The sequence below is a fragment of the Delphinapterus leucas genome, chromosome X (genome assembly GCF_059928025.1).
Source record: "Delphinapterus leucas isolate spDelLeu-1000000601 "Yukka" chromosome X, BTC_Dleu_Yukka2, whole genome shotgun sequence".
NCBI lineage: Eukaryota > Metazoa > Chordata > Mammalia > Artiodactyla > Monodontidae > Delphinapterus > Delphinapterus leucas.
In genome coordinates this window covers 103,452,792-103,475,640 of record NC_143150.1, presented here as the reverse complement: position 1 = coordinate 103,475,640, position 22,849 = coordinate 103,452,792, and positions in this window count along the sequence as shown.

The window sequence follows — 22,849 nt, the reverse complement described above, 5'->3', positions numbered from 1 at the left end:
GACATCTAAAAAAATATTTCAAAAGAATCCCATCACTACCAAGGATTGAATGCCACGAGGAAGTACTGTGTATGCTTTCTCCAGCCACTCATTTTCTTGAACGATTAAAAGTTCATGTGAACAATGCCTGACAACCATAAAGAAATGAGAAACAGCACACTCTCAATTTATGATCTGTTATCATAATGTTCGTGGGATACACACATTTGCAGCAACATTTCATGCTAGGTGATAGATGTATTGTTTCAAGATGTCCATTCAAATAACAGGCCACTTATGATAAGTCTCTTTGCTCAAAGTGATACACTGACCAAGAAAAATCACCCATTGCTTTAAAAATCACATTAGGATCATCAATGTGAGTTACACACCATTTCTAAATTTGAGAGTAAAGTTTCACTTTCCAAACTAATTGGTTATGATTTTGGTTAATTGTCAAACTAAGTATGTACTGAAAATTTATATGACTAAATTTTCCAAGAGACTTACAAGAAAGCAAATGGACTCCAATCAAGAATCCCTGTCCTTTAGACCAGTGCTCTAAATACTTACTGTTCATAAAAATCATCTGGCAATCAAATTTCATATTCTGATTCAGTGGATTTGGGGCAAAGCCTGAGATTCTGTGCATCTGATAAACTCCCTGGAGATGTCAAGGCTACCAGTCCATAAGACTACACTTTGAGTTGAAAGGATCTAGGTTACTACCATACCGAAAAAGCAAAGCTTAAAATTTAGAAAAAAATTAGATTCCATTATGATGTAAATATTAAATCCTGCAGGGCAAGTTAAAGAAAAAAACTTGGTGACAGGAAAGAACATGGTATGTTGGAAAACCTTTAGCCCTTTCTCATCACTCTGTAGGACTAACTATAGATTATTTTCTCTCTGCTCACCTGCAGCCCTTAAATACATTTAAATACATTAAATACCTTAAATACATTCTACAAAGTCTGTGTAAAGCAGAATCAAATTTAGAGGGGAGGGAAATATGTAAACTTAGATGGGAATAAAATTTACATCTTTATTTACATTAACCTCTATCATTTTCTTCAATTACAAATGTAGACAAAGAGCAATACCTGCAATTTGATCTGTATAGACATCCCATATATGATACATATTATGAAGCTATGGCAGTTAATAAATCTATGAGTGGCTAGATCTAGTTATATAATACCAAAAATGTGTGTATATTATATTACAAAATTTTAATGTTCTACTAATTGTATTACTATATAATTTCTTTTATAAGCCTTTGTATTTTATTTTATGGATTTAAAAGCATTTTTCTCAGAAGGGATTCCTAGCTGTTACCAGACTGCCAAAGGGATTCATGTCACAATCATTTCAACCATAACGTGACTACCTCCACTTTAACCCTTCTAACTGATTAGACTGTAATTCTCCCAGCAACAATCTGATGCTCCCTCATTCCTTCTCAAGTTGACTAGGTGTCTGCCCTTGATTTTCCTTTAGAGGCCTCTGCACACCTCCATCATTGTATTTATCATATACATGCAGTACATTTCCTTGCATGTATCTCTAACACACTTCAAAAACACCAAAAGGGAAGGAAATATCACTGTTCTCGAGGTATCTTCCACATCTGACACATAATAATTACAGTTGATACTTGAACAACATGGGTTTGAACCATGGGTGTGGGTTCACTTATACATTGATTTTTTTTTTCAACAGTAAATACCACAGTACTACCTGGTCCGTGGTTGAATACACATGCAAAATCACAGGCATGGAAGAACTGAACTGTGTATACTAAGGGTGGACAGTAAGTTATAGGCACATTTTCAACTGCACAAAGGGTCAGCGCCCCTAACCCCATGTTGCTCGTGGGTCTAAGGAAATAAAACTTGTGTAACTCAAAGGACGCATAGGGACTGAACGTAATGCAGGCAGGGGAATATTTTCAGTAAAAAAGGATATAACCAGGATGGCCTTTGCAATACATAAGTGTATCAAATCAACACACTCTATACCTTAAACTTATACACAATGCACTATGTTGTATGTCAATTATATCTCAGTAAAGCCAGGGGGAAAAAGGTCTAGAGAACAGTGTTGAGACAAGCCTCCTTGAAAGATCAATAGTATATCTGTACAATTGGAGAGGTGCAGGCAACACATTGGGTCCCACTGAAAGTGAGAGGTCTTAATTGGGTCATGAGTGCTTTCCTGTCTTAGGAGCTCCTTATTCTTCAACGATTCCTACCCAGGAGGTAAAACAAGAAAGGGAACTCTCTGAGTTCAATCCTTTAATTAGAGCAACTCTATTCTATGAAGAGCTAAACATTTGTTGTTGAACCATTTAGCAAATACAAGCCAGATATAGCTTTTTGTACATTCTCCAGTTATCTGTTTAACTTCAAAGTTCTGAGGTGTTCTGAAAATACACGTTTACTAGGACTCAATTTATCACGACAACTCATTCAGTTTGAAGACATCCAGCATCCTAAACAATTGAGAATACATATATTCATGAACCTAGAAAATCAGCAAAAAACCTACCAAACACCAAAGTGATGTTTTCAAACAGAGGCTGGCTTGTATATGAAAAGCTGCATACTAGACAAGTATGTCTGAACTCTGAAAAAGTTTCCGCAGCTCCATTATTACCACCCTCTTCTAAGCATCAGTGATTGTCTAGTTTCTAAAATGGCCATCTACCTGGCCTTCCTGATTCATCCCTTGTCCCTTTTTATCTCTTTTTAACACCACATCCAGGGTTATTCTAGAAAAATGTAAGCCTGATCATGTCACGCTCTAACTTGAAACTCTCCAATGATTTCCCCATTCAATCAGAATAAAAGCAAAACTCTTTACAATGTCCACCCAAAGTCCAAAACCAGAGGGTCTCCTATTATCTCTTGATCTTGTCTCTTCTCCTTTCCCCTTGCCTCCCTCTTCTACAAACATATGGCCCTTCCTTGTTGCTCCTTGTACCCACTAAGCTTGTTTCTGCCTTAAGGTCATTTCCCTTACCATCCTCTCTATATAGAGAACTCTTCCCTCAGATGTCTGCATGACTGCCTCCCCTTCACAGTACTCAGGTATGTGCTCAGAAGTCAGCATCTTAATAAACCTTTCCTGAAACAGGTTTTATAAAATTTATATTACCCTAATCATCCCTGGGACCCCTTACCCACCCCTCCTGCTTTATTTTCCTCTATAGTACTTATAAATACTTGAGATATCATCTCTATTATTTAGCCTGTCTGCCTTATTCTATATGAATCTAAAATTCATAAAAACATGGATATTTGTTTATGTTGTTATTTACTGCTGTATCCTCAAGATCCAGACCAGTGCTTGTGCTCTACAGTCAACACTAAGTATAAACTCTTCATAGAAATGAAGGAGGGCAATAAGAAAGCAAGCAAGCAACAAAGGAAGTGTCCCAAGTGTGAAGCACTGAGATATACATACATAAAAGAAATATGTTATTGGTTCTGTTTCTCTGGTGAATCCTAATCAATATACTTCCTAATATTCAGTACATGCAGACTGGACCCTTACAATCCATTCTCCTGCCATGTGAACCTTCTAAAAAGTATATTAGGGCTTCCCTGGTGGTGCAGTGGTTGAGAGTCCACCTGCCGATGCAGGGGACACGGGTTCGTGCCCTGGTCCGGGAAGATCCCACATGCCGCGGAGCGGCTGGGCCCGTGAGCCATGGCCGCTGAGTCTGCGCATCCGGAGCCTGTGCTCCGCAACGGGAGAGGCCACAACAGTGAGAGGCCCGAGTACCGCAAAAAAAAAAAAAAAAAAAAAAGTAAATTTAAAAAAAATCTATAAATATTTTTTTAATATTCAATGGCTTCCTGAGAATTTCAGGATAAAGGTTCAGCAAAGTTATTCACTACCCTGCCCCTGTTCTGCCTCATCTACCATAACTCTCCCCTAAACATTCCAAACTCACATACATATTGCTCCAGATATACTTATTTGTAGCTCCATGAGTAAAGACCGATATTTCAAACAACCATGTCTTCACATATGCTGTTCCTTCTTCCAGAAATGCCGTTCCCCTTGTCCCTGTTAGAAAATTTATTTCTGTGCCTCATCAATATTCCTAGTAAGTCCTTTTCAGAACTCTTTAAGCACTGCCATTCATATGGTTATCTGTGCTTACTTCTATCAGAGCATTAATACTCACTCTTCTGAAGTCTTTTGTCTACTGCACTAGATAATACCATGCTCCATTGTAATCACCTGCCTCCTTTTCTTTCAGGTCCCCTAGTCCTATTACAATACCTCAGAAATCAAGTATAATGTTTGCTAAATGAATAGAAAATAAGTAAAGATTCAATTTTGAATATATATATATATTTTTTCCAGGCTAACAAGGTAAGTTAGTGCATGATAAATATGATGTTTCATATCAGTAGGGAACATAGGAATTATTTAATAAATATTACCCATTTGGGGGAAAAATAGCCCTACATAAGCCATTGGTTTCAATAAAGCACATATTAAAGATTTTATTGTAAGTAATAAATCCATGAAAATATTACAGTAAAGTTTGAATGAGTGTTTTTTTTTTAAATTTTACAATAGGAAAATATTTCATGACAATTACTCCAAAAGGGAATTCAACAAGACAAATGATAGACACAACTATATAAAACATATATGTGTCAAAAACAAAAGCATCATATGGAAAGAAAGATTAAGACTATGTAAATACATACACATATGTGATAACAATTTTATCATACAAAGACCTCATACAAATCAATTTAAAAAATACTCTTGGTAGAAAATAAAAAGCACTGAGAATTTTTAAAAATTATAAATGGTAATATAAAGTATGTTCACTCTAAATAGTTATCAAAGAGTATACAGATGTAATGAGATGCCTTTTTTCACCTGTCAAACTTGCGAAGATATAAAGGAATCACAGCATCTGATGACAGATATACTATGCAGAAAGAATACATAGAAACAGTGCTTGGAGTGCAATTTGGTAGTACTTGTTAAGTCTTAAAACTATGTATTTTCTATGAATTCCAGATACAGAAATTTATCTTAAGCATGAGCTCAAAGATCACAAAGCTTTATCACACTGATATTTATATCACAGAGTATTTTAAACTAAACTGTCCAACATTAGGAGGTTCATTAAAAAGATTATGACGTATCCACCCAGTGGAATATTAATAGAGTCAGTACAACATTGTGGATGAGAGTCAGACTTATGTCTGATACTCATCTGTGTCACTAGGTACCTGTGGGTCCTTAATACACTTTTCTTAATTTTTCACCTTTAGTAGTCTGATACATGAAATAGAAATACTAGAATTTAATGCACAGGCTTATTTAAAGGATTAAATAAGTCAATGTGTATAAACCATATAGCATAGTGTTTGATGCATAATCAGCACTATGAAATAATATTACTAAAATACTATTGAAGAAGAATGTTTTGCGACCTGGAAAGATATTTATGCTCTAATATGCAAAAAAAGCATTAAAACTGACAAACATTTCATTTAAAAATATGTATATGTATCAATTTGTAATACTCTGGTTTTCTTTTTCTTTTTAATTACCTAAATTTGTTACTTTTTTCAACAATATACTTTTCCAGTAAGGAAAATATTAAAAATTCTTAACAGAATGTATTTCTTTTCTATTTTCAGCACAAGGGCAAATCCATTCTTAATAAGTTATTCCTTAAAAACAATGCATTCGAATATTAGATAAAACAATAGTAAAACAGTTAGATTTTGACTTCTATTTGTGTAATCCATGTTCTAATTTGCATAACAGCTGACATAAAAATACAATATAAAGTTAAATATACAGAATGTGAAAATACAGCATGTTTTCTACCAGGGTATCTTTTGTTTAACATAAAAATAATAACTGAAATACATTGAGAGCAACTACTATCTTCCTCTGTACAACAAGGGTAATCTTTGCTCAGTCCACTAAGAACCACAATGCAAACCCAAAAGAAAACCAAATAAATTTAATATGTGAAGTGGATTTATATAAGATACTTATGATGAGTTCATTTCTAAGAAATTACCACCAGCAATTATTTTGTCATATTACTGTTGAAAAGCCAGTGAAATCGCCAAGGGGATTTTCTGTGTTCAGGCCCTGCATTATATTCCTCCCAGTTGTTCAAATTAATGTAAGAACTTTGTGGTTATGGATGTTCAAATCTCATTTTAAAATAAATGGGGAAACAGAGTTGAGCAAACACTAAAATACTGTATTCAGTGTGGTACTCCATAGGACACTAAAGTTATAAGATGTGTGGGAAATGACTTCTATGCTCAAATAATTATGGGAGTAACATTGTATATTAGGTCTCTCTTAGCCCAGGGGTCAGATACTTTTTTTATGTAAAGGCCAGATAGGAAACATTTTTAGCTTTGCAGGCCATATGGTCTGTGTCACCATTATTCAGCTCTGTCACTATAACATGAAAGCAGCCACAGACAATACATAAATGAATAGGCATTGTTATGTTCCAATAAACCTTTATTTATAAACACAGAGGTGGCTGGATTTGACCCATCCTGGCCACAGTTCGCCATCCCCTGATGTAGCCTACTAGAAGAGCAGAAAATTATACAGGACAATTTTAAACAAAATTTAAACACAATGTTCCCAAACATATTTGAACACAGATCAACTTCTCTATGTTCCAACAAAGAACACACATCAGGACACAGTATCTAAAGTATTTTATATGCTCCTACATGTATGTGTGTGTGGTGGGGACAGAGGATTGTACTGAGACTGAATAGAAATGGTCAATCATAAAGTTGAATTTTTATTTGAAATTGTATTTAATAGAAAACCATTTATAGGAATATCAACTCTACTGCTTGAGCAAGCAATATTTAATTTAGCTCTTAAGTATTATAAAAATTAAATGCGTCTCTATGCATTTTTAAAATTTCCATATGCCTACTCAGTTAATAAATATAAGAACCCCAAAATAGTTGTATATCATATCTACAAGTGACACAAAAGACATCTACCCCATTTATTTTAATAGCTCTAAAATCAGGGTCCAATTAAAGAAAAGTGAAGTACAGGACAGATTAGCTGAGTATAGATTTCAGCCCAGGCCTGTATTGACAGACTTGCCCAATACTCACTGATTTTCTCAGAATTAAACAGCTGAATCCTAGAAAATGACCCCCCCTCCTCATTTCAGGGCTTATTTCACCAATCTTCTCTCATCAAATCTCTCAATATTTTATCTCTTGTATGTCTGGCATAATTTCATTCAAATAAAGTGAATTGCACTATGTAAACCTTGTTAAAAGAAATGTTCATTTTCTCCTTGTTCTCAGTGAAAGAAAAAAATAGAAGACTTTAAATGGCATCATTATTCTGCCTTAACTTTGTATTTATTTATAATTGTTCAGTTTCTTGCAAACTGTAGACACACAGAAGCGTGCAACTCACAGAAGTGTGTTACGAGTACTAAATACTTCTCCCTGAGAGGAAGCATCTATCTGGATGATGCCTGATAACTAAACCATTTTATCTAGCTGCTACCCATTTATACTAAAGCAACATCAAAACTCCAGTTCAGGGACTGGTATGATGCAGGTATCTGAAACCACATTTCTAAATTCCTAGAAATCTAAATTCAGGTTGAAATTAATCTTCAGGATCAATATCCTCTTTCTGTTTACTATCCTTCTTCCTAGATTCTGTGTGTTCTTTTAAACATGCTTGCTTCTTTTGCATCTGGGTTTTTGTAAGCATAAACTTTTCTCTCCATAAAGCAATATGGCTCTTAAAAAACAGACGAACAGAAAACTGTTTCAGGTGCGTAAGATTAAGTGACAAGACTTTTTAAAATAATGTGCCCATTATATGCAAATGGTTACTTGTGCTTAGAAGGGGAAATAAGTAGGAAACAAGAGACTTAACGTTCATATGATGAATGTATGTCTACACAAAACACACTGTTTCATTCATGCTAACTCTAAGAACATGGGAATGACAGGAGATGAGTAGTAAGTGCTATCTTAGTTTGAGAAGACCTGCAACAAGAATCTGAGTGTATGAAGTTTATTTGGAAAGTATAGGCAATGCCAGCTGGCCAATGGATACAGAAAAGGGAAGGAAGCTAAGGAAGGATGTGATAATAAGCAAAATGTCACAGTAGTTGAATGGAAATTAATCCTGCGTGAAACTCTGAAAAAGGTGTAAAGTTTACCTATCAATGTTTGCACTGGAATTGTTAGGAAACTCCCAAGAACCATTGGTTGAGTTGCTCAGAGTATTAATCCCCTATTTTTTTTTTTTGGCTTGTTACATGTTGAAGAGCATAAATTTTAGGGTTCCCAGAGGTAAAAAATATTAGGCACAGAGATTAAGATCCTGGCATAAGGATACTGACTGACTCAGGAACCTGATATGAAAGAGCTCCATACAGGAGGAAAACAGAGAGCTGTGTCATAAAGGATAAGTAGGAGGTTACTATGTGGAGAAGAGGACTAATCAACGTATGGAGAGAAAGTACACAGAAAACTTGTCAAAGGCAAGGGTTCAGCATTTTCCTTAATATTGGTCCTTTGACTCCCTGGAAACTCTTACATTTGATAGTGATTATGGGTGATATGTCACTTGAAAACACGGAGCATTTAATGCATATAGATTTCAGGGATTTTCTAGATTATTCATCTCTGTAGTATAGAAAAGTGTGGTCTCTTTTATTTATTTATTTTTTACATCTTTACTGGAGTATACTGCTTTACAATGTTATGTTAGTTTCTGCTGTACAACAAAGTGAGTCAGCTATATGTATAAATACATCCCCATAACCCCTCCCTCTTGTGTCTCCCTCCCACCCTCCCTATCCCACCCCGCTAGGTGGTCACAAAGCACTGAGCTGATCTCCCTGTGCTATGCGGCTGCTTCCCACTAGCTATCTATTTTACATTTGGTAGTGTATATATGTCAGTGCTACTCAAACAGCCTCTACCATATTCAAGGATCGCAAGACAATAAAGTAAAGATGACCATTCTCCCCAAGTTGATCAAAACATTCAGTGCATTTCCAATCAAAATCCTAGCAGGCATTTTTTTTTTGTAAAAATAGGCAAGCTCATTCTAAAATTTATATAGAAAGGCAACGGACCTAGAGTAGCTGAAGGAATTTTGAAAAAGAATAAATTAGGAGGATGTATGCTATCTGGTTTTTAAGATTTATTGTAAAGTGACTGTGATCAACGCAAAATAGCATTAGCTAAAGATATAGGTCAATAGAAAACAACAAGTCGAGAAACAGATCCACACACATATAGTCAACTGATTTTCAAAAGATGTACCAAGTTAACTCAATGGAGAAAGAAAAATCTTTTCAGTAATTTGTACTGGAATAACTAGATATCCATGCGGAAAAAAATTAATGTTGACTCTTTCCTCAGACCAAAAGCAAAACTTAATTCAAAAGAATCACGAACCATAAATTTGAAAAAAATAAAAATATGAGAAAATTTGTATGACCAACAGCTAGGCAAAGATTCCTTAGATATAAGACAATGAAAACACAGACAATTAAAAAATGACAGACTGGACTTGGTCAAAATTAGATACTTTTGCTTGTCAAAAGACATCATCACTAAAATTGAAAGGGAGCATTAGTGAAAATCGCAGAGGAAGGAAACAAAAAGCCTACCCCCTGCTTCCCCATAAAAGAAAGAAAAAAAAAAACCTACACATTAACTGTCAGACTCAGCTTTTTCCAACTCTGGAAATTAACTATACTATTTCAGTAACTAGGGGAGTGCTTATTCCAAACACGGGGACTGATTTTTGCTAAGAACAACAAATTTTGTGGTGTTTTAACTTACCCTAGTTCCATCACACACTTCCCAGCTTGGCAGTAGACTTGGTGCACAACCTGGCACCGAAGACAGCAGAAAACAGACCTCATATGCAAATACCTGGACCTAATGGTCTATTGTGACCTGGCTGGTAGCTCTTTAGAAGACCAGCTCAAAGGCTTGGCTTGGCTTTATTTTTATTAACTCTGAACTAGCCTAGTATTAATGTTACATATCCCAAGAGTCATTGGTCAAAAATATTTACAGTCTAATGTCTTAGCATCAACCTAAGATAAAGTTGGAGCAAACAATAGATGAAACAAAAATCTGGGTAGGAAGGGCTAGGGGACAACAATTCTATAACGACTTGAAAACCTCTAGTCAATTCCTGGAAATCTAGAAGTCCATGTACATGCTCAGATGTGTGTGTGCACTCATGAAGGACCTGAGAAGGCCATAGCTCTAACCTACTGCTGACCTTGAAGATGTACAGAAGCCAGAAATTAAGGCTAAAGCAGGACTGCAAACTGCCTGGGCTAAGTGTTGAAAGCATGCTCCAATACACACACAGAGACCCTCTGCAAGTGGATCTGATGTTGAAGGAAATCTCTGTCCAAACATGAGCTGATCACTAAGCTAAGAGAACAGAGACCTCAGGGGCCACAAATGATAAAGAATATAGACTTTACAGAATTGTTTCAAAAAGTCACTAAAACAGCAATGAAAATAAGCAGCAACAACAACAAATCCTAGGGAGAATAGAGAATTTGATTTGCAAAGTTGCTACATTATAATAAAAGGTCCTGTTTTTAACAAAAATTATGAGGCATTCAAAGAACAAGTAGTATAGCCATAAAACACAGGAAAAGAAATAAATCAACGTAAGCTGTGAGTGAGAAAGTCCAAATGCTGGACTTTATAGACAAAAACTTTGAACAGCTTTCTTAAATATGTTCAGTGAGCTAAAGGAAACTAGAGAAACAAAGGAAGCATGAGAATGTCATCTCAGCAAACTGAGAAAATAATAAATAGAAATTATAAAAAGGGAATCACATTTTGGAGTTGAAAAATATAGTAATTGAATTAAAAAATTCACTAGAGGAGCTCAAAATCTGATTTTAGTAAGCAGAAGAAAGCATCCGTGAATGTAAAGAAAGATCATTTGAAATGATCCAATTTGAACAACAGAAAGAATGAACGAAAATGAACAGAGCCTAAGAAACCTGTGAGGCACCACCAAATATAACAACATACATATAATGGGGAGTCTCAGAAGAAGAGGGGAGAGAGATAAAGATTCAGAAAGAATATGTGAAGAAATAATGGCAGTAATCTCCCACATTAGAAGAAAATCATTAATGAACACATCCAAGTAGCTTGACGAAACCCAAAGTGACTATGCTCAGTGACATTCACACTGAAATACATTAGAAAACAACTCTGAAAAGTCAAGAAAAGAGAGTCATAAAAGCAGCAAGAGGGAAGTGACTCATCATGTACTAGGGATTCTCAATAAAATTAATAGTCTATTTCTATCGGAAACCATGAAATTTCAAAGGCAATAGGATGACATATTCCAAGTGCTGAAAGAAAAATCCTGTCCTTCAAGAATTTTATATCCATAAAAACTTTATTTTGAAAATGAAGGAGATAGCCAAGATAGGGAAATAACCCAAGTGCCCATCAATGGAATGAATGGATAAAAAAGATGTACATATACACAATGGAACATTATTCAGCCACCAGAAAGAATGATATTCTCTCATTTGTGGCAACATGGATGAGCCTTAAGCACATTATGCCGAGAGAAGTCAGACAGAAGAGACAAGTATTGTATAATACCACTAACATGTGGAATCTAAAAAGGTTAAGCCTGTTAAAAAAAAAAAAAAAAACAGTAAAATGGTGGTTGCCGGGGGATGAGATGGGTAAGAGTGATGGTGTTTAAGAACAGAAACTTCTAACAAGTAGTAAAGAAGCCATATAGATCTAATGCACAATACAATGAATATAGACAATACTGTCCTATAACTGTTATGTGATAAATATTACCACATTGGTAATAATATAAATATATCAAAGTAACACATTAAACTTACACAATGTTCCAAGTCAGATTTATTCAATAGATAAAAGGAAAAAGAAAAAGGAGAATTAAGACATCCAAAAATAAACAAAAACAGAGTTTATTGCTAGCAGTGCTACCCTGCACGAAATGCTAAAGGAAATGCATCAGGCTGAAATGAAAGGACAATGGGCAGTAACTTGAATCAACATGAAGAAAGAACATCAATGACGGTGCCCACGTATGAGAATGCAAAAGTCAGTATTAATGTACTTTTGACTGTAACTCCTCTTTTACTCTTACATTATTTAAAATACAGTATATAAAATAATTAAATACATCAACAATGTGTAAAGCAATGCATACAATGTATAAAATGTTTACAATGTATAAAAATGTAATTTCTGCCAAGAACAACATAAGGTGGGGGGACAGAGTTACACCAGAGTAAAGTTTGCTATGCTATTGAAAATGGGCTGGTATTAATGCAAACTAGATTATTACTAACTAATAATATGATTGGCATCACCTGGGCAACTGCTAAGGAAATCAGTTTAAAAATTATAGTAAAAGAAACACGAAGGGAATCAAAGTGGTATACTACATTATATCTATAACAAAAGAAGGCAATAATGGTGGGAATGAGGAACAAAAAGATACAAGACATAGAAAACAAATAGCACAAATGCTATTTGACACTGACATATCTGACAAATCCTCCTTTAATGAAATGTAATTTCATTAAATATATATGGATAAAATTAACTAAAAGCAACCTTAAAATAGGCAAAACTGATTTAAAAATGATGAAACCAAATGCTGTCTACAGAAGACTCACTTTAGATACACATATACAGTTTTAAAGTAAATATATAGAAAATCATATTCTATGCTGAGCAATATTTAGTAAATCAGAGAACTGTAATGGCTATACAAATATCAGAAAGAAGAGACTTTAAGGCAGAAATTTTTACTAGAGCCAGTGAGTAATGAAGAGAGTAATAATTTATCAAGAAGGTATAATAACCCTTATGCACTTAATAGAGCCCTGAATATATGAAGCAGAAACTGATGGAATTGAAAAGAGAAATAGCTCAACTAAGGTTGTTGAACACTTAAATACTCCGCATTAAACAGCGTATAGAACAACTAGACAGAAGATCATCACAGAAACAGAAGACTTGAACACTGTATAGCAACAACTCATAATAGACAGCCATAGATCACTCAACTCTAAGTGAGGAGGATATACATACTTAAGTGCACCTGGAACATTCTCTAAAATAGACCATATGTTAGGTTGTAAAACAAGTGTCAAAAATTAAAAAAAAAATGAAATCATATAAAGTATGTTCTATGATCACAATGGAAGGAAATTAGAAATCAATACCAAAAGGAAATATATGAAGAAATTCAAACAACCCAATCCTAAATATTAATGGGCCAAAAAATGAATCACAAAGGAAATTAGAAAATACTTTGAGGACAATGAAATCCAACACAGATCATATCACAACTTTTAGCATGTAGCTAAAGCAGTGCTCAAGGGGAAAATCATAGCTACAAGTGCTTATATTTAAAAGAAAGATTCCAAATCAACACTGAACTTTCCACCTTAAGAAACCAGAAGACGAACTAAACCCAAAGCAACAAGAAGGAGATAATAATGATTAGAGAACATATGAATAAAACAGATTAAAAGATAATAGAGATGATTAACAAAGCCAATAGTTGGTTCTTTGAAAAGAACAAAATTAACAAAACTTTAGCTATCCTGAACAAAAAAATAGATCCAAGATGCTACAATCAGGAATGAGATCAGACAGTACTGACCTTATGGAAATAATATTAAACATAGTTAAAATAAGATCTAGAAATTCAGCTTTAAAGTATGTATCAAGGTAAGGGAATACATATGTCCACAAAAACATCCTACATGATAGTATTTACAGAAGTATTATTATAATAGCCCAAAATATGAAATATCCCAAATGTCTCTCAGCTTATAAATGGATAAAAGTGTATCAATATAATGGAATAATTATGGAATAAATCTCAAAAACATGTTAAATGAAAGAAACCAGATACAGAACATGACATACTATATGATTTCCTTTAAATTATATTCTAAAAACAGAAAATCAGTAGTGACAGAAAGATGATCAACTATTAGCTGTGGCTCGAAGTGGAGACTGACGGAAATTTGGAGGGTGATAAAATTTTTTAAATCATTGTGGTAGTTGAATCATGTCTTTATAGTTATAATAATTCATTGAACTACACACTCAAAGGACATTAACTTCATGGTATATAAATTATACACCAATAAAACTGCAAAAAAATACCATTTATAATTCCTCCCATCACTTAAGGTACATCTTTTAGCAATGCGAGTTTGCCACTCTTCCAATCAAGCGATGGAATTTCTCCACCCTTTGGTTCTGGGCTTCACCATGTGATTTGCTTTGGTCAACAAGACAATAACAAACGTGACACACCCAGATGCTTTGAAGAGTTCTTCCACATTTAGAATTGCCCTAAGTCACTGCTGGGAACTCTGAGACCACCATGTGAATGAGTCCAGGCCACAGTGCTGGGGGATAAGACCATTATCCCAGATGACATCAGAGTCAAGCTATCATAGATCATTCAGCCCCAACTGAGACAGGCCATAGGTAAATAATCACACAGCCAACTAACATAACGTCAAGAAGCAGTAAGTGCTTGCCATTTATTCTAAACCACTAAATGTCAGGGTGGTTCTTTACACAGCAAACAGTAACTGATACAGTAAGTAAGGCTGCTTAAATAAGAATTCAGATTTCTAGAGATTACCTATTAACAGGTAACTCCAGCATGTAGAAAAGACAGTATTCACACTATGTGAAATGCACAATAATTTACCAGGATTTCTGTCACATTGGTCCATCTCTGAGCACAATGGAGGTGTCAAGTATCCTGTACAGCATTTTGAAAAGGGAAATATATCACTAGCTAATAGAATCTTACTTGAAAGTCACGCATCTAACATCATTATTCTCTTCATACTGTCTCCTAATTGTCCTGATGGAAAGGGAACTTTGGCTAGGTTACTTACATTTTTATTCTCAACACAATGCTTACTAGAGTGTATTTTACAATAAAATTCATGCTTTTTAGGTGTACAGTTCAAGTTTCAACAAAATATATTCAGTCCCATAATCTCTACATAATTCAAAATATAGACTCTTTTCATCACCCCAAAATGTTCTCTTGTATCCCTCAGTGCTAATTATTCAGCCCTACTTCTAGCTCTTAGAAACCACCAATCTGGTTTCTGTTCCTTTACGTTTGCCTTCTCCAGAATGTTACAGAAATTTAATCATACAGTATAGAACTTTTTTATATCTAGATCCTTTCACTAACATAATGCTTTTGAGATTTATGTCACTATAAGCATCAGTTTGTTCCTTTTTATTGCTGCGTAATTTTATTTTACGTTTTATTGAAGTAAAAAGTTGCACAAATGTGTGCAACTCTATGATTTAATACGAAGGCAACAGATCACCTTTGTAAACGTCACCTTCGTAAACATCACTTAGGGCAAGAAAAGCAGCCAGTTACCAGCAGAAGAGAACTCCTAGTGGTATATGGCATGTCAAGCTCAACAACCATCCTCCTCTGCAATGGTAGCCAGGAGGCTGATATTTAAAACTGTGTTCGCCTTGGAGACTGACAGCAGAATGGTGGACTAGTAAGCTCCGGGCTCCCATTCCTCCACAGAAACAAAGTTGGAGGGCTTACACTATCAGCTTGCAATTTTGTAAATAAAATGATTATATGTACATATATTTACACACAATGAAATATTATGCAGCCATAAAATGAATGAAGAAATGAAGAAATTGAATTTACAGTTACCAAAGGGGAAAGGGGGTTGGGGGGAAGGATAAATTAGGAGATTGTGATTAACATATACACACTACTATATATAAAAAAGATAACCAACAAGGGCCTACTGTATAGCACAGGAAACTATACTCAATAATTTATAACCTACAAGGAAAAAGAATCTGAAAAAATATATATATACACACATATACACATTTGACTGAATCACATATATATATACACAAACACATATAACTGAATCACTGTCATGTACACCTGAAACTAACACGACATTGTAAGTCAACTATACTTCAATAAAAAAAGAATGAAGTTCTGATACGTTCTACAACATGGATAAATCCTGAAAACATCATGCTAAGTGAAATAAGCCAGACATAAAACATCAAATATTATATGGTTCCACTTATATGAGTCACCTAGAATAGGTAAATTCATATAGACAAAGTAGAATAGAAGTTACTAGGGGCTGAGTGGATGGGTTATGGGGTTATGGGGATTTATTGTTCACTGGGTACCGAGCTTCTGTTTGGGATGACAAAAAGTTCTGAAAATGGATAGTAGTGATTGTTGCACAACTTAATGCCACAGAAGTGTACACTTAAAAATAATTAAATTGATAAATTTTGTTATATATATTTTATCATAATGAAAAACCATAGTTGCCTTGTTTAAAATTTATGTAAATTGAATCACACAGGCTATACTTTGCTATGGCTAGATTATTGTTGTCTGTGCTGTTTGTAAAGTTCATCCATGTCAGTACATATAGCTGTAGTCCATTTACTTTCATTGTTGTACAGTATTCCACTCTGTGTATATAGCACTATTTACATATCTATTCTACTGCTAATAGATATTTTGGCTGTTTCCAGTGCTGGGCTATTATGCATAATGATCCCATGAAGCAATATTTTAGCCTCCATAATAGGAGAAAAACTAACTTGCTTTTGTCATTACAAATTGCAGCTAAATGGAAAAAAAATGTAGACAATTGGGACAAAATACCATAATAATTCTCAGAGGTGATTAAGCCAGTGTGAGAAATCTTAAGGTGCCTTATGTATAGGCTATTATATATTTTAATTTAAATATTCCCAACTTATCTTCAGCCTATACCTGCCTTTCATTAATTTTCAGCCTCATTCTTACTTGATTGCTGTGTGTGAGAAAATGTAAATGCCTTCCCTAGATACTTGTTTTTGCCCCAAATACCACAACAGAGTTCTGAAAATTAGGTTCAAAAGCGCAAGGAGAGTATTTCACTAAGTCAAATTCTTCCTGCTTCAAGACTCAGACAAGCACTGTATTTCTAGGAGATATTTATTTAAGTGTTATAATAGAGATTTACATACAAATATATATGTGTATATACACACAGAGTTTTATGGTTTAAATAATAATTAGAATTTTTTTTTGGTTTGGAAATTTGTTTATTTACCAAAGCATGCAAGGAAAGGAAAGCAAATACAGCAATGGTATTTTATAACCATCGGAGGCACTAGGCTATCTCATATGTTATTGCGAGGATTAAGTTATATATATCTGTCTCTTTAAATAGAAAATTTCTTTACATCATCTTGCAATTTTTAGAACTAAATTTTTATTTCAAGATTGCACTTTATAAGACAGATTGTCAATGCAATCCTGTCAAATATATGTATAATGACAAATCTAATTTCCTTTCTCCAGGTTGTTATGAAATTACTTGTCCAGAAGTGAGAAAGTACCAACTTCTTAGAAAGCATTTTATTCAGCTAAATTAGTTTCTGAACTTTATTGCCTCCACTTTAGGCTAAATCTGCTAAGTTAACATTGGTATGTCTATACAGACACTTCAGTGATGATGGTTTGGATAAGATATGTTGACTTTCAATTCTAAAGTTACTCAGCTTAGAATCCCTCATCTGTCTGGTATCCATGGATACCATAGGCTGGCCACAACATCTTCCATCATCTGAGTAAACTCACGTGAATGGAGATAACTATATTAATTACCAATACAACAAAGTTTAACCAAAGTAAACAAAGAGAAAGGAAATTCTACATATTTTTAAATCAAGCTGGTAATTCATGTAACGTTAAGAATTTCTAAAATATGTCATTTAGTACTAAATATATAAAACACTGATTTTAAGTAATGATTAGAAAATTGTTTTCAGTATTAGCACAAGGAGGTAAAAATGATTGAAGTTATATGGCTATGTCATGAGCTCTAATGACTCAAAGGATAGATATATATGATATTTACCTTTTCAAATTGGAATAAAATCTGATTGTAATATACTCATCACCTAGCACTTTTGTGTAAATCAAAGTTTCTAACATAGAATAAATTTCAGTTGTCCACATATTTATGCATTCCCATTGTTATAAAATTAATTTTTCTTATTGTAATAATCTTGGTATTCTTACCTTTGCAATAGTTAAAAAGATAGAAATGGAAGCAATTCATTATTAGCCCTTGAGCATCTGCTCAAAATGTATTTTAGGTACTTAAAGAAATGGCAATAAAGAACTTTTAGTCTTAGAATAAAGTGATTACTAATTACTTTCCCCAATAATCTGATTCCAAACACTAAATCTATTGATAAGTATATCGTTGTTGAAAATTCTATGATTTATTGGAAAATATGAGTTGCTAAATAGTTTTATGTAAAATTATTCTGGCATACTTTTAGACTTTATTAATTACATCAGTTTTTATCTAAACCAAGATGCTGTAGCTCCTGGGAAGTGTGTAAAATAGCCTGACACATGTAGCTGCAGAGCTCATGGTTGTAGACAACAGTAGGTATTCAGTGATAGCAACAGCACGTATCTTAGCAAATATTCTACAGTTTCCCTTTCATTCCCAGTTTTGTGTGAAGCACATCTCATCATGTCCTATTTTCACCTGGATCCATGGGTTTGTCACTAATGGGATGATGAAAAAAGTGTATATAAAAACTCACATTACTATAAAATTTGAGGCTTGTTGAGTTTTCTTAATTTTTCTCAATGGCACAGACAGCATTATTTCCAGCATGAATAGTGCCTGCTGTGCAGGGATCCAACAATGAAGGTTTCAAGGGCAATGAGATTATTGATTACTCTGCTAAATGACCTAAGAATAACCCTTATTTCTTAAATTGTGTTTAAAGAGGTGTTACTAGTCATTTCCGTATGTTAGTTTTCCATTGCCAAATCAATTTGAAAAATGAAGATAACTCTGTCCAAGTCTTGGACATTTAACAGAGCCTATTAAAGTCTCTCAATAGCCAATAATATGTAATTTTACTTAACCTATAACTTCTCTAACATTTGATCTCAGATACCCCTTTTTATCAAATAGCTATTATCCTTTTATAAAACACTGGGGAATTCTAGTCTAGAAGAGTATGTTTTTTTTTTTTTACAATTGTCACGTTCTTAAGACTATTAATTATTGCTAAAAATGTAAAAATAGAAGTATACCCCAATACTTAGTGGCATAAAATAATCACCATATGTGGGTGAGCTGAGTGGGCTGATCTTGGCCGATTAGAAAAGTCAGCTGTGCTCCATGTGTCTTTAATCCTCCTTAGACTAACGGGTTATAAGAGGCAAATTCTTTTCACATTGATGAAAGAGGCACGAGGGAGCAAACAGTAACACGTAAGGTATATTAAAGCCTAGGATTGGAACTGACACACTTTCAAAATTGCTTCATTCTATTTCTAATACAAGTCACATGGCCAAGTGCAAAGAAATATAATCTGCTTCAGGGAGGAACAATAAAGTTACATGAAAATTGTATGAAGTAAGAAAGGGTGAAACATTAGGACCAATAATGTAAGCTATCACAACTCTTCTCCCTCATTTCAGACTATCAGCTGTCAATTCATATCGGCATCGCTGTCATGGTTTTCAATGTACTTATTATAAGATTTAGGCAGGGGAAATAAATTGCTAAAATATATGTAAAGTAAGGATAGACAGGTTCTCAGCAGAGGCTGTGTAGGTGTTTCCTTATGAATAAAATCCACTATGTGTAGGAAATAAGCTTGGTGGCGTATATTTTGGGCAGCCCAGGCTATCTATTTGTTTACCTACTGGTTCTGCACACCTGGAAAAGAGATGGTATGTGAGGTTTAGGTCCATGTAAGTGAAATGATTTTATTATCAATGTTTACATTTTTCTTATTGATCATTTTTGCATACTTAATTTATTATGATTATTACCACTCAAATGAGGATAGGTCAAGGAAGAAATCAATGCATGGCAAATTTTAAGAACCATCATAGTAAACAGAAACCAACCAACTCTGGAAACCACAAGGATATGGTATAGATCATTATTTTTGTTAATTATTCACCTTCTCCTCCCATGTAGGTGGAGTTAAAATTGGCCTTTTTTTTTTTAGCCAACATGACTTATTTTGGCCAATGGATCATAAGCGAACACAATGTCTGAAACATCCAAAACAGAAATGTTTAGAGGCATTACAAGCTTCCACCTATCTTCTTCTTCCCCTCGGTCCTCTACATGAAATGAGAAAATTCCAAATTGCAGCTCGCCCTTCAGTCTAGAGCCTGGAATGAAACCACATGCGAAGCCAACTTGATCCCAGCCTACAGTGTGAAATAAGTTGAGCAACAAGCATGTTAACAGGAGAGGGATAAATATCTGTTGTTACAGGCTGAGATTTTGGAGTTGCTTATTACACGTCATAACCTACAGAAAAGATTAATACAGGAGTGTGTAGGACTTCTTCATTAGACTGCAACTGAGTGCTGAGTACAGAAAAACAACCAAAACAGAGAAACCTGAGAAGACTAAAAGCAGCACACAGCCCCTTCTTAATCACTTCACTGTTGGTTTGGTGTCCCGCTTAGGTTTTTCTATTCTCAACATTTTGTTCTAAACTGAAATATGAGCTAAATGGATTTGTGGGAAGTATCTTTTACAAAAAACTTTTGTCCCATTATACCAAGAGAATCTAAATATATCTGTAAAATTCCAGTGTTTTGGCTCTATGCTCCACGTTTTAGGCCTCTTTCTCACAATTAGAAGAAGCCCAAAATAATTGTCAGACTTGATTTTTGATATACTGCTTACACAATTATCTTTATGAACTGTATCTTTTTTTTTTTTTTTTTTTTTTTTTTTTTTTTTTTTTTTTTTTTTGCAGTACGCGGGCCTCTCACTGCTGTGGCCTCTCCCGTTGCGGAGCACAGGCTCCGGACGCGCAGGCCCAGCAGCCATGGCTCACGGGCCCAGCCGCTCTGCGGCATGTGCAATCCTCCCGGACCGGGGCACGAACCCATGTCCCCTGCATCGGCAGGCGGACTCTCAACCACTGCGCCACCAGGGAAGCCTTATGAACTGTATCTTAATAACAAATTAACCCATTCCACGTGTGTAAGCTTTTCCGTCTGAATGAACTAAACTCCCTGGCCTCAGTACTCCCTAATCTTAAGAAAGAAATGAAAAATAAAATGGTAAACAACCTTCCATTTACCATGTACATATACTGCACTATCTAAAGGAAAAACTCCAGTGTACTTAGCTTTCAATTTTGGGCTCACTGTGGCCTCAACTACTTTTCTAACATCATGAACTTTTATGAGAATTACTAAGAGAAAGTTAAAGTATATCATTTGTTAATTTAAGCATTTTAATAAAGCACTACATACATAGCTTAATATACTTTGCATTGTACATTTTCATTACTAGTAAGTAGATTAAGCTTAAAGGGTCCTATAGGTCAGTAGCTTTCTTTAAATTAATTTTTATTAGAGTAGAGTTGATTTACAATGTTGTGTTAGTTTCTGCAGTACAGCAAAGTGAATCAGTTATATATATATATATATATATATATATCCACTCTTTTTTAGATTCTATTCCCATATAGGTCACTATGGAGTATTGAGTAGCGTTCACTGTGCTATATAGGTTCTTATTAGTTATCTATTTTATATATAGTAGTGTGTATATGTCAATCCTAATCCCCCAGTTTATCCCCCCTGCTTTCCCCCCCTTGGTAACCATGTTACTTCTGTTTTGTATTAAGTTCATTTGTACCCTTTTTTTTTTTTAGATTCCACATATAAGCGATATCATATGATATTTGCCTTTCTCTGTCTTACTTCACAGTAGTTTTTAAACTTTGGGGATTAGCCGCCCTTTTATAAATAATACATCCTCTACTTCCCGGTCATGGGCTTGAAGCAAGGCAGAAGTGATGGAGGCATAGTCTTCTTAAATTACCGCTCAGTCGAAACTTTGCTGGTACTTCCTGAGTAGGGTAAATATTGCCCCCACCCCTTAATAGAAAAACCCAGCTGTTTAAGTTACCATATGCCCTTGTGAAAACGCATACCGTTTTACCTTACAAGTGGAAGACATCACTTTAATTGAAACCCACACAGATACATCACCCATTTATCTAAAATTTACCCTTACAGGGCACAGAAAATTACTAGGTTACCAATCACTGCAGCTTTTGATGTTGGGTACCAAATCCCACACCCCAATTCACTATATCCGTATATGAATATATTTCATTAGATGCATACTTTATTTTGAACTGAACTATAGGAGATTATATTGCTGCTCACATAGCTTGAAAAGTATTGTCTGAATCATTATTATAATGCATTATATATAGTGATAATTTTAGACATATGTCTTGTTTTTAAATAAGGCATTAAAAAATATTTAAACTATAAGAGGGCAAACATTCATTAATATTCTCTAAGCATAGGCCCTAAAAATAAAGTACCGTAATGTATTCTTTAGAAACGAAAGTTTTAGAGTCAGAATCAAAAAGAATATGTTATCTGCAAACTGAAAGAATACATCTTTAACCATCACTTTCCACATAGACAGCAATGCATTTTAATTTTATGAAGTCAAAGTAATTTATGTTAATAAGTAAATCATCCGTGTCCAAAGTTACTCTGTGCAATCCTGAATAGAAAATTCCCAATAAAACACATATTACTCATAATATTCATCTCAATGTCAATGAAAGCCTATAAGAATAGCATGTATGCCCATTTTAATTTCACACAGTAAGAGACATGTGGTCTCACATAAAGT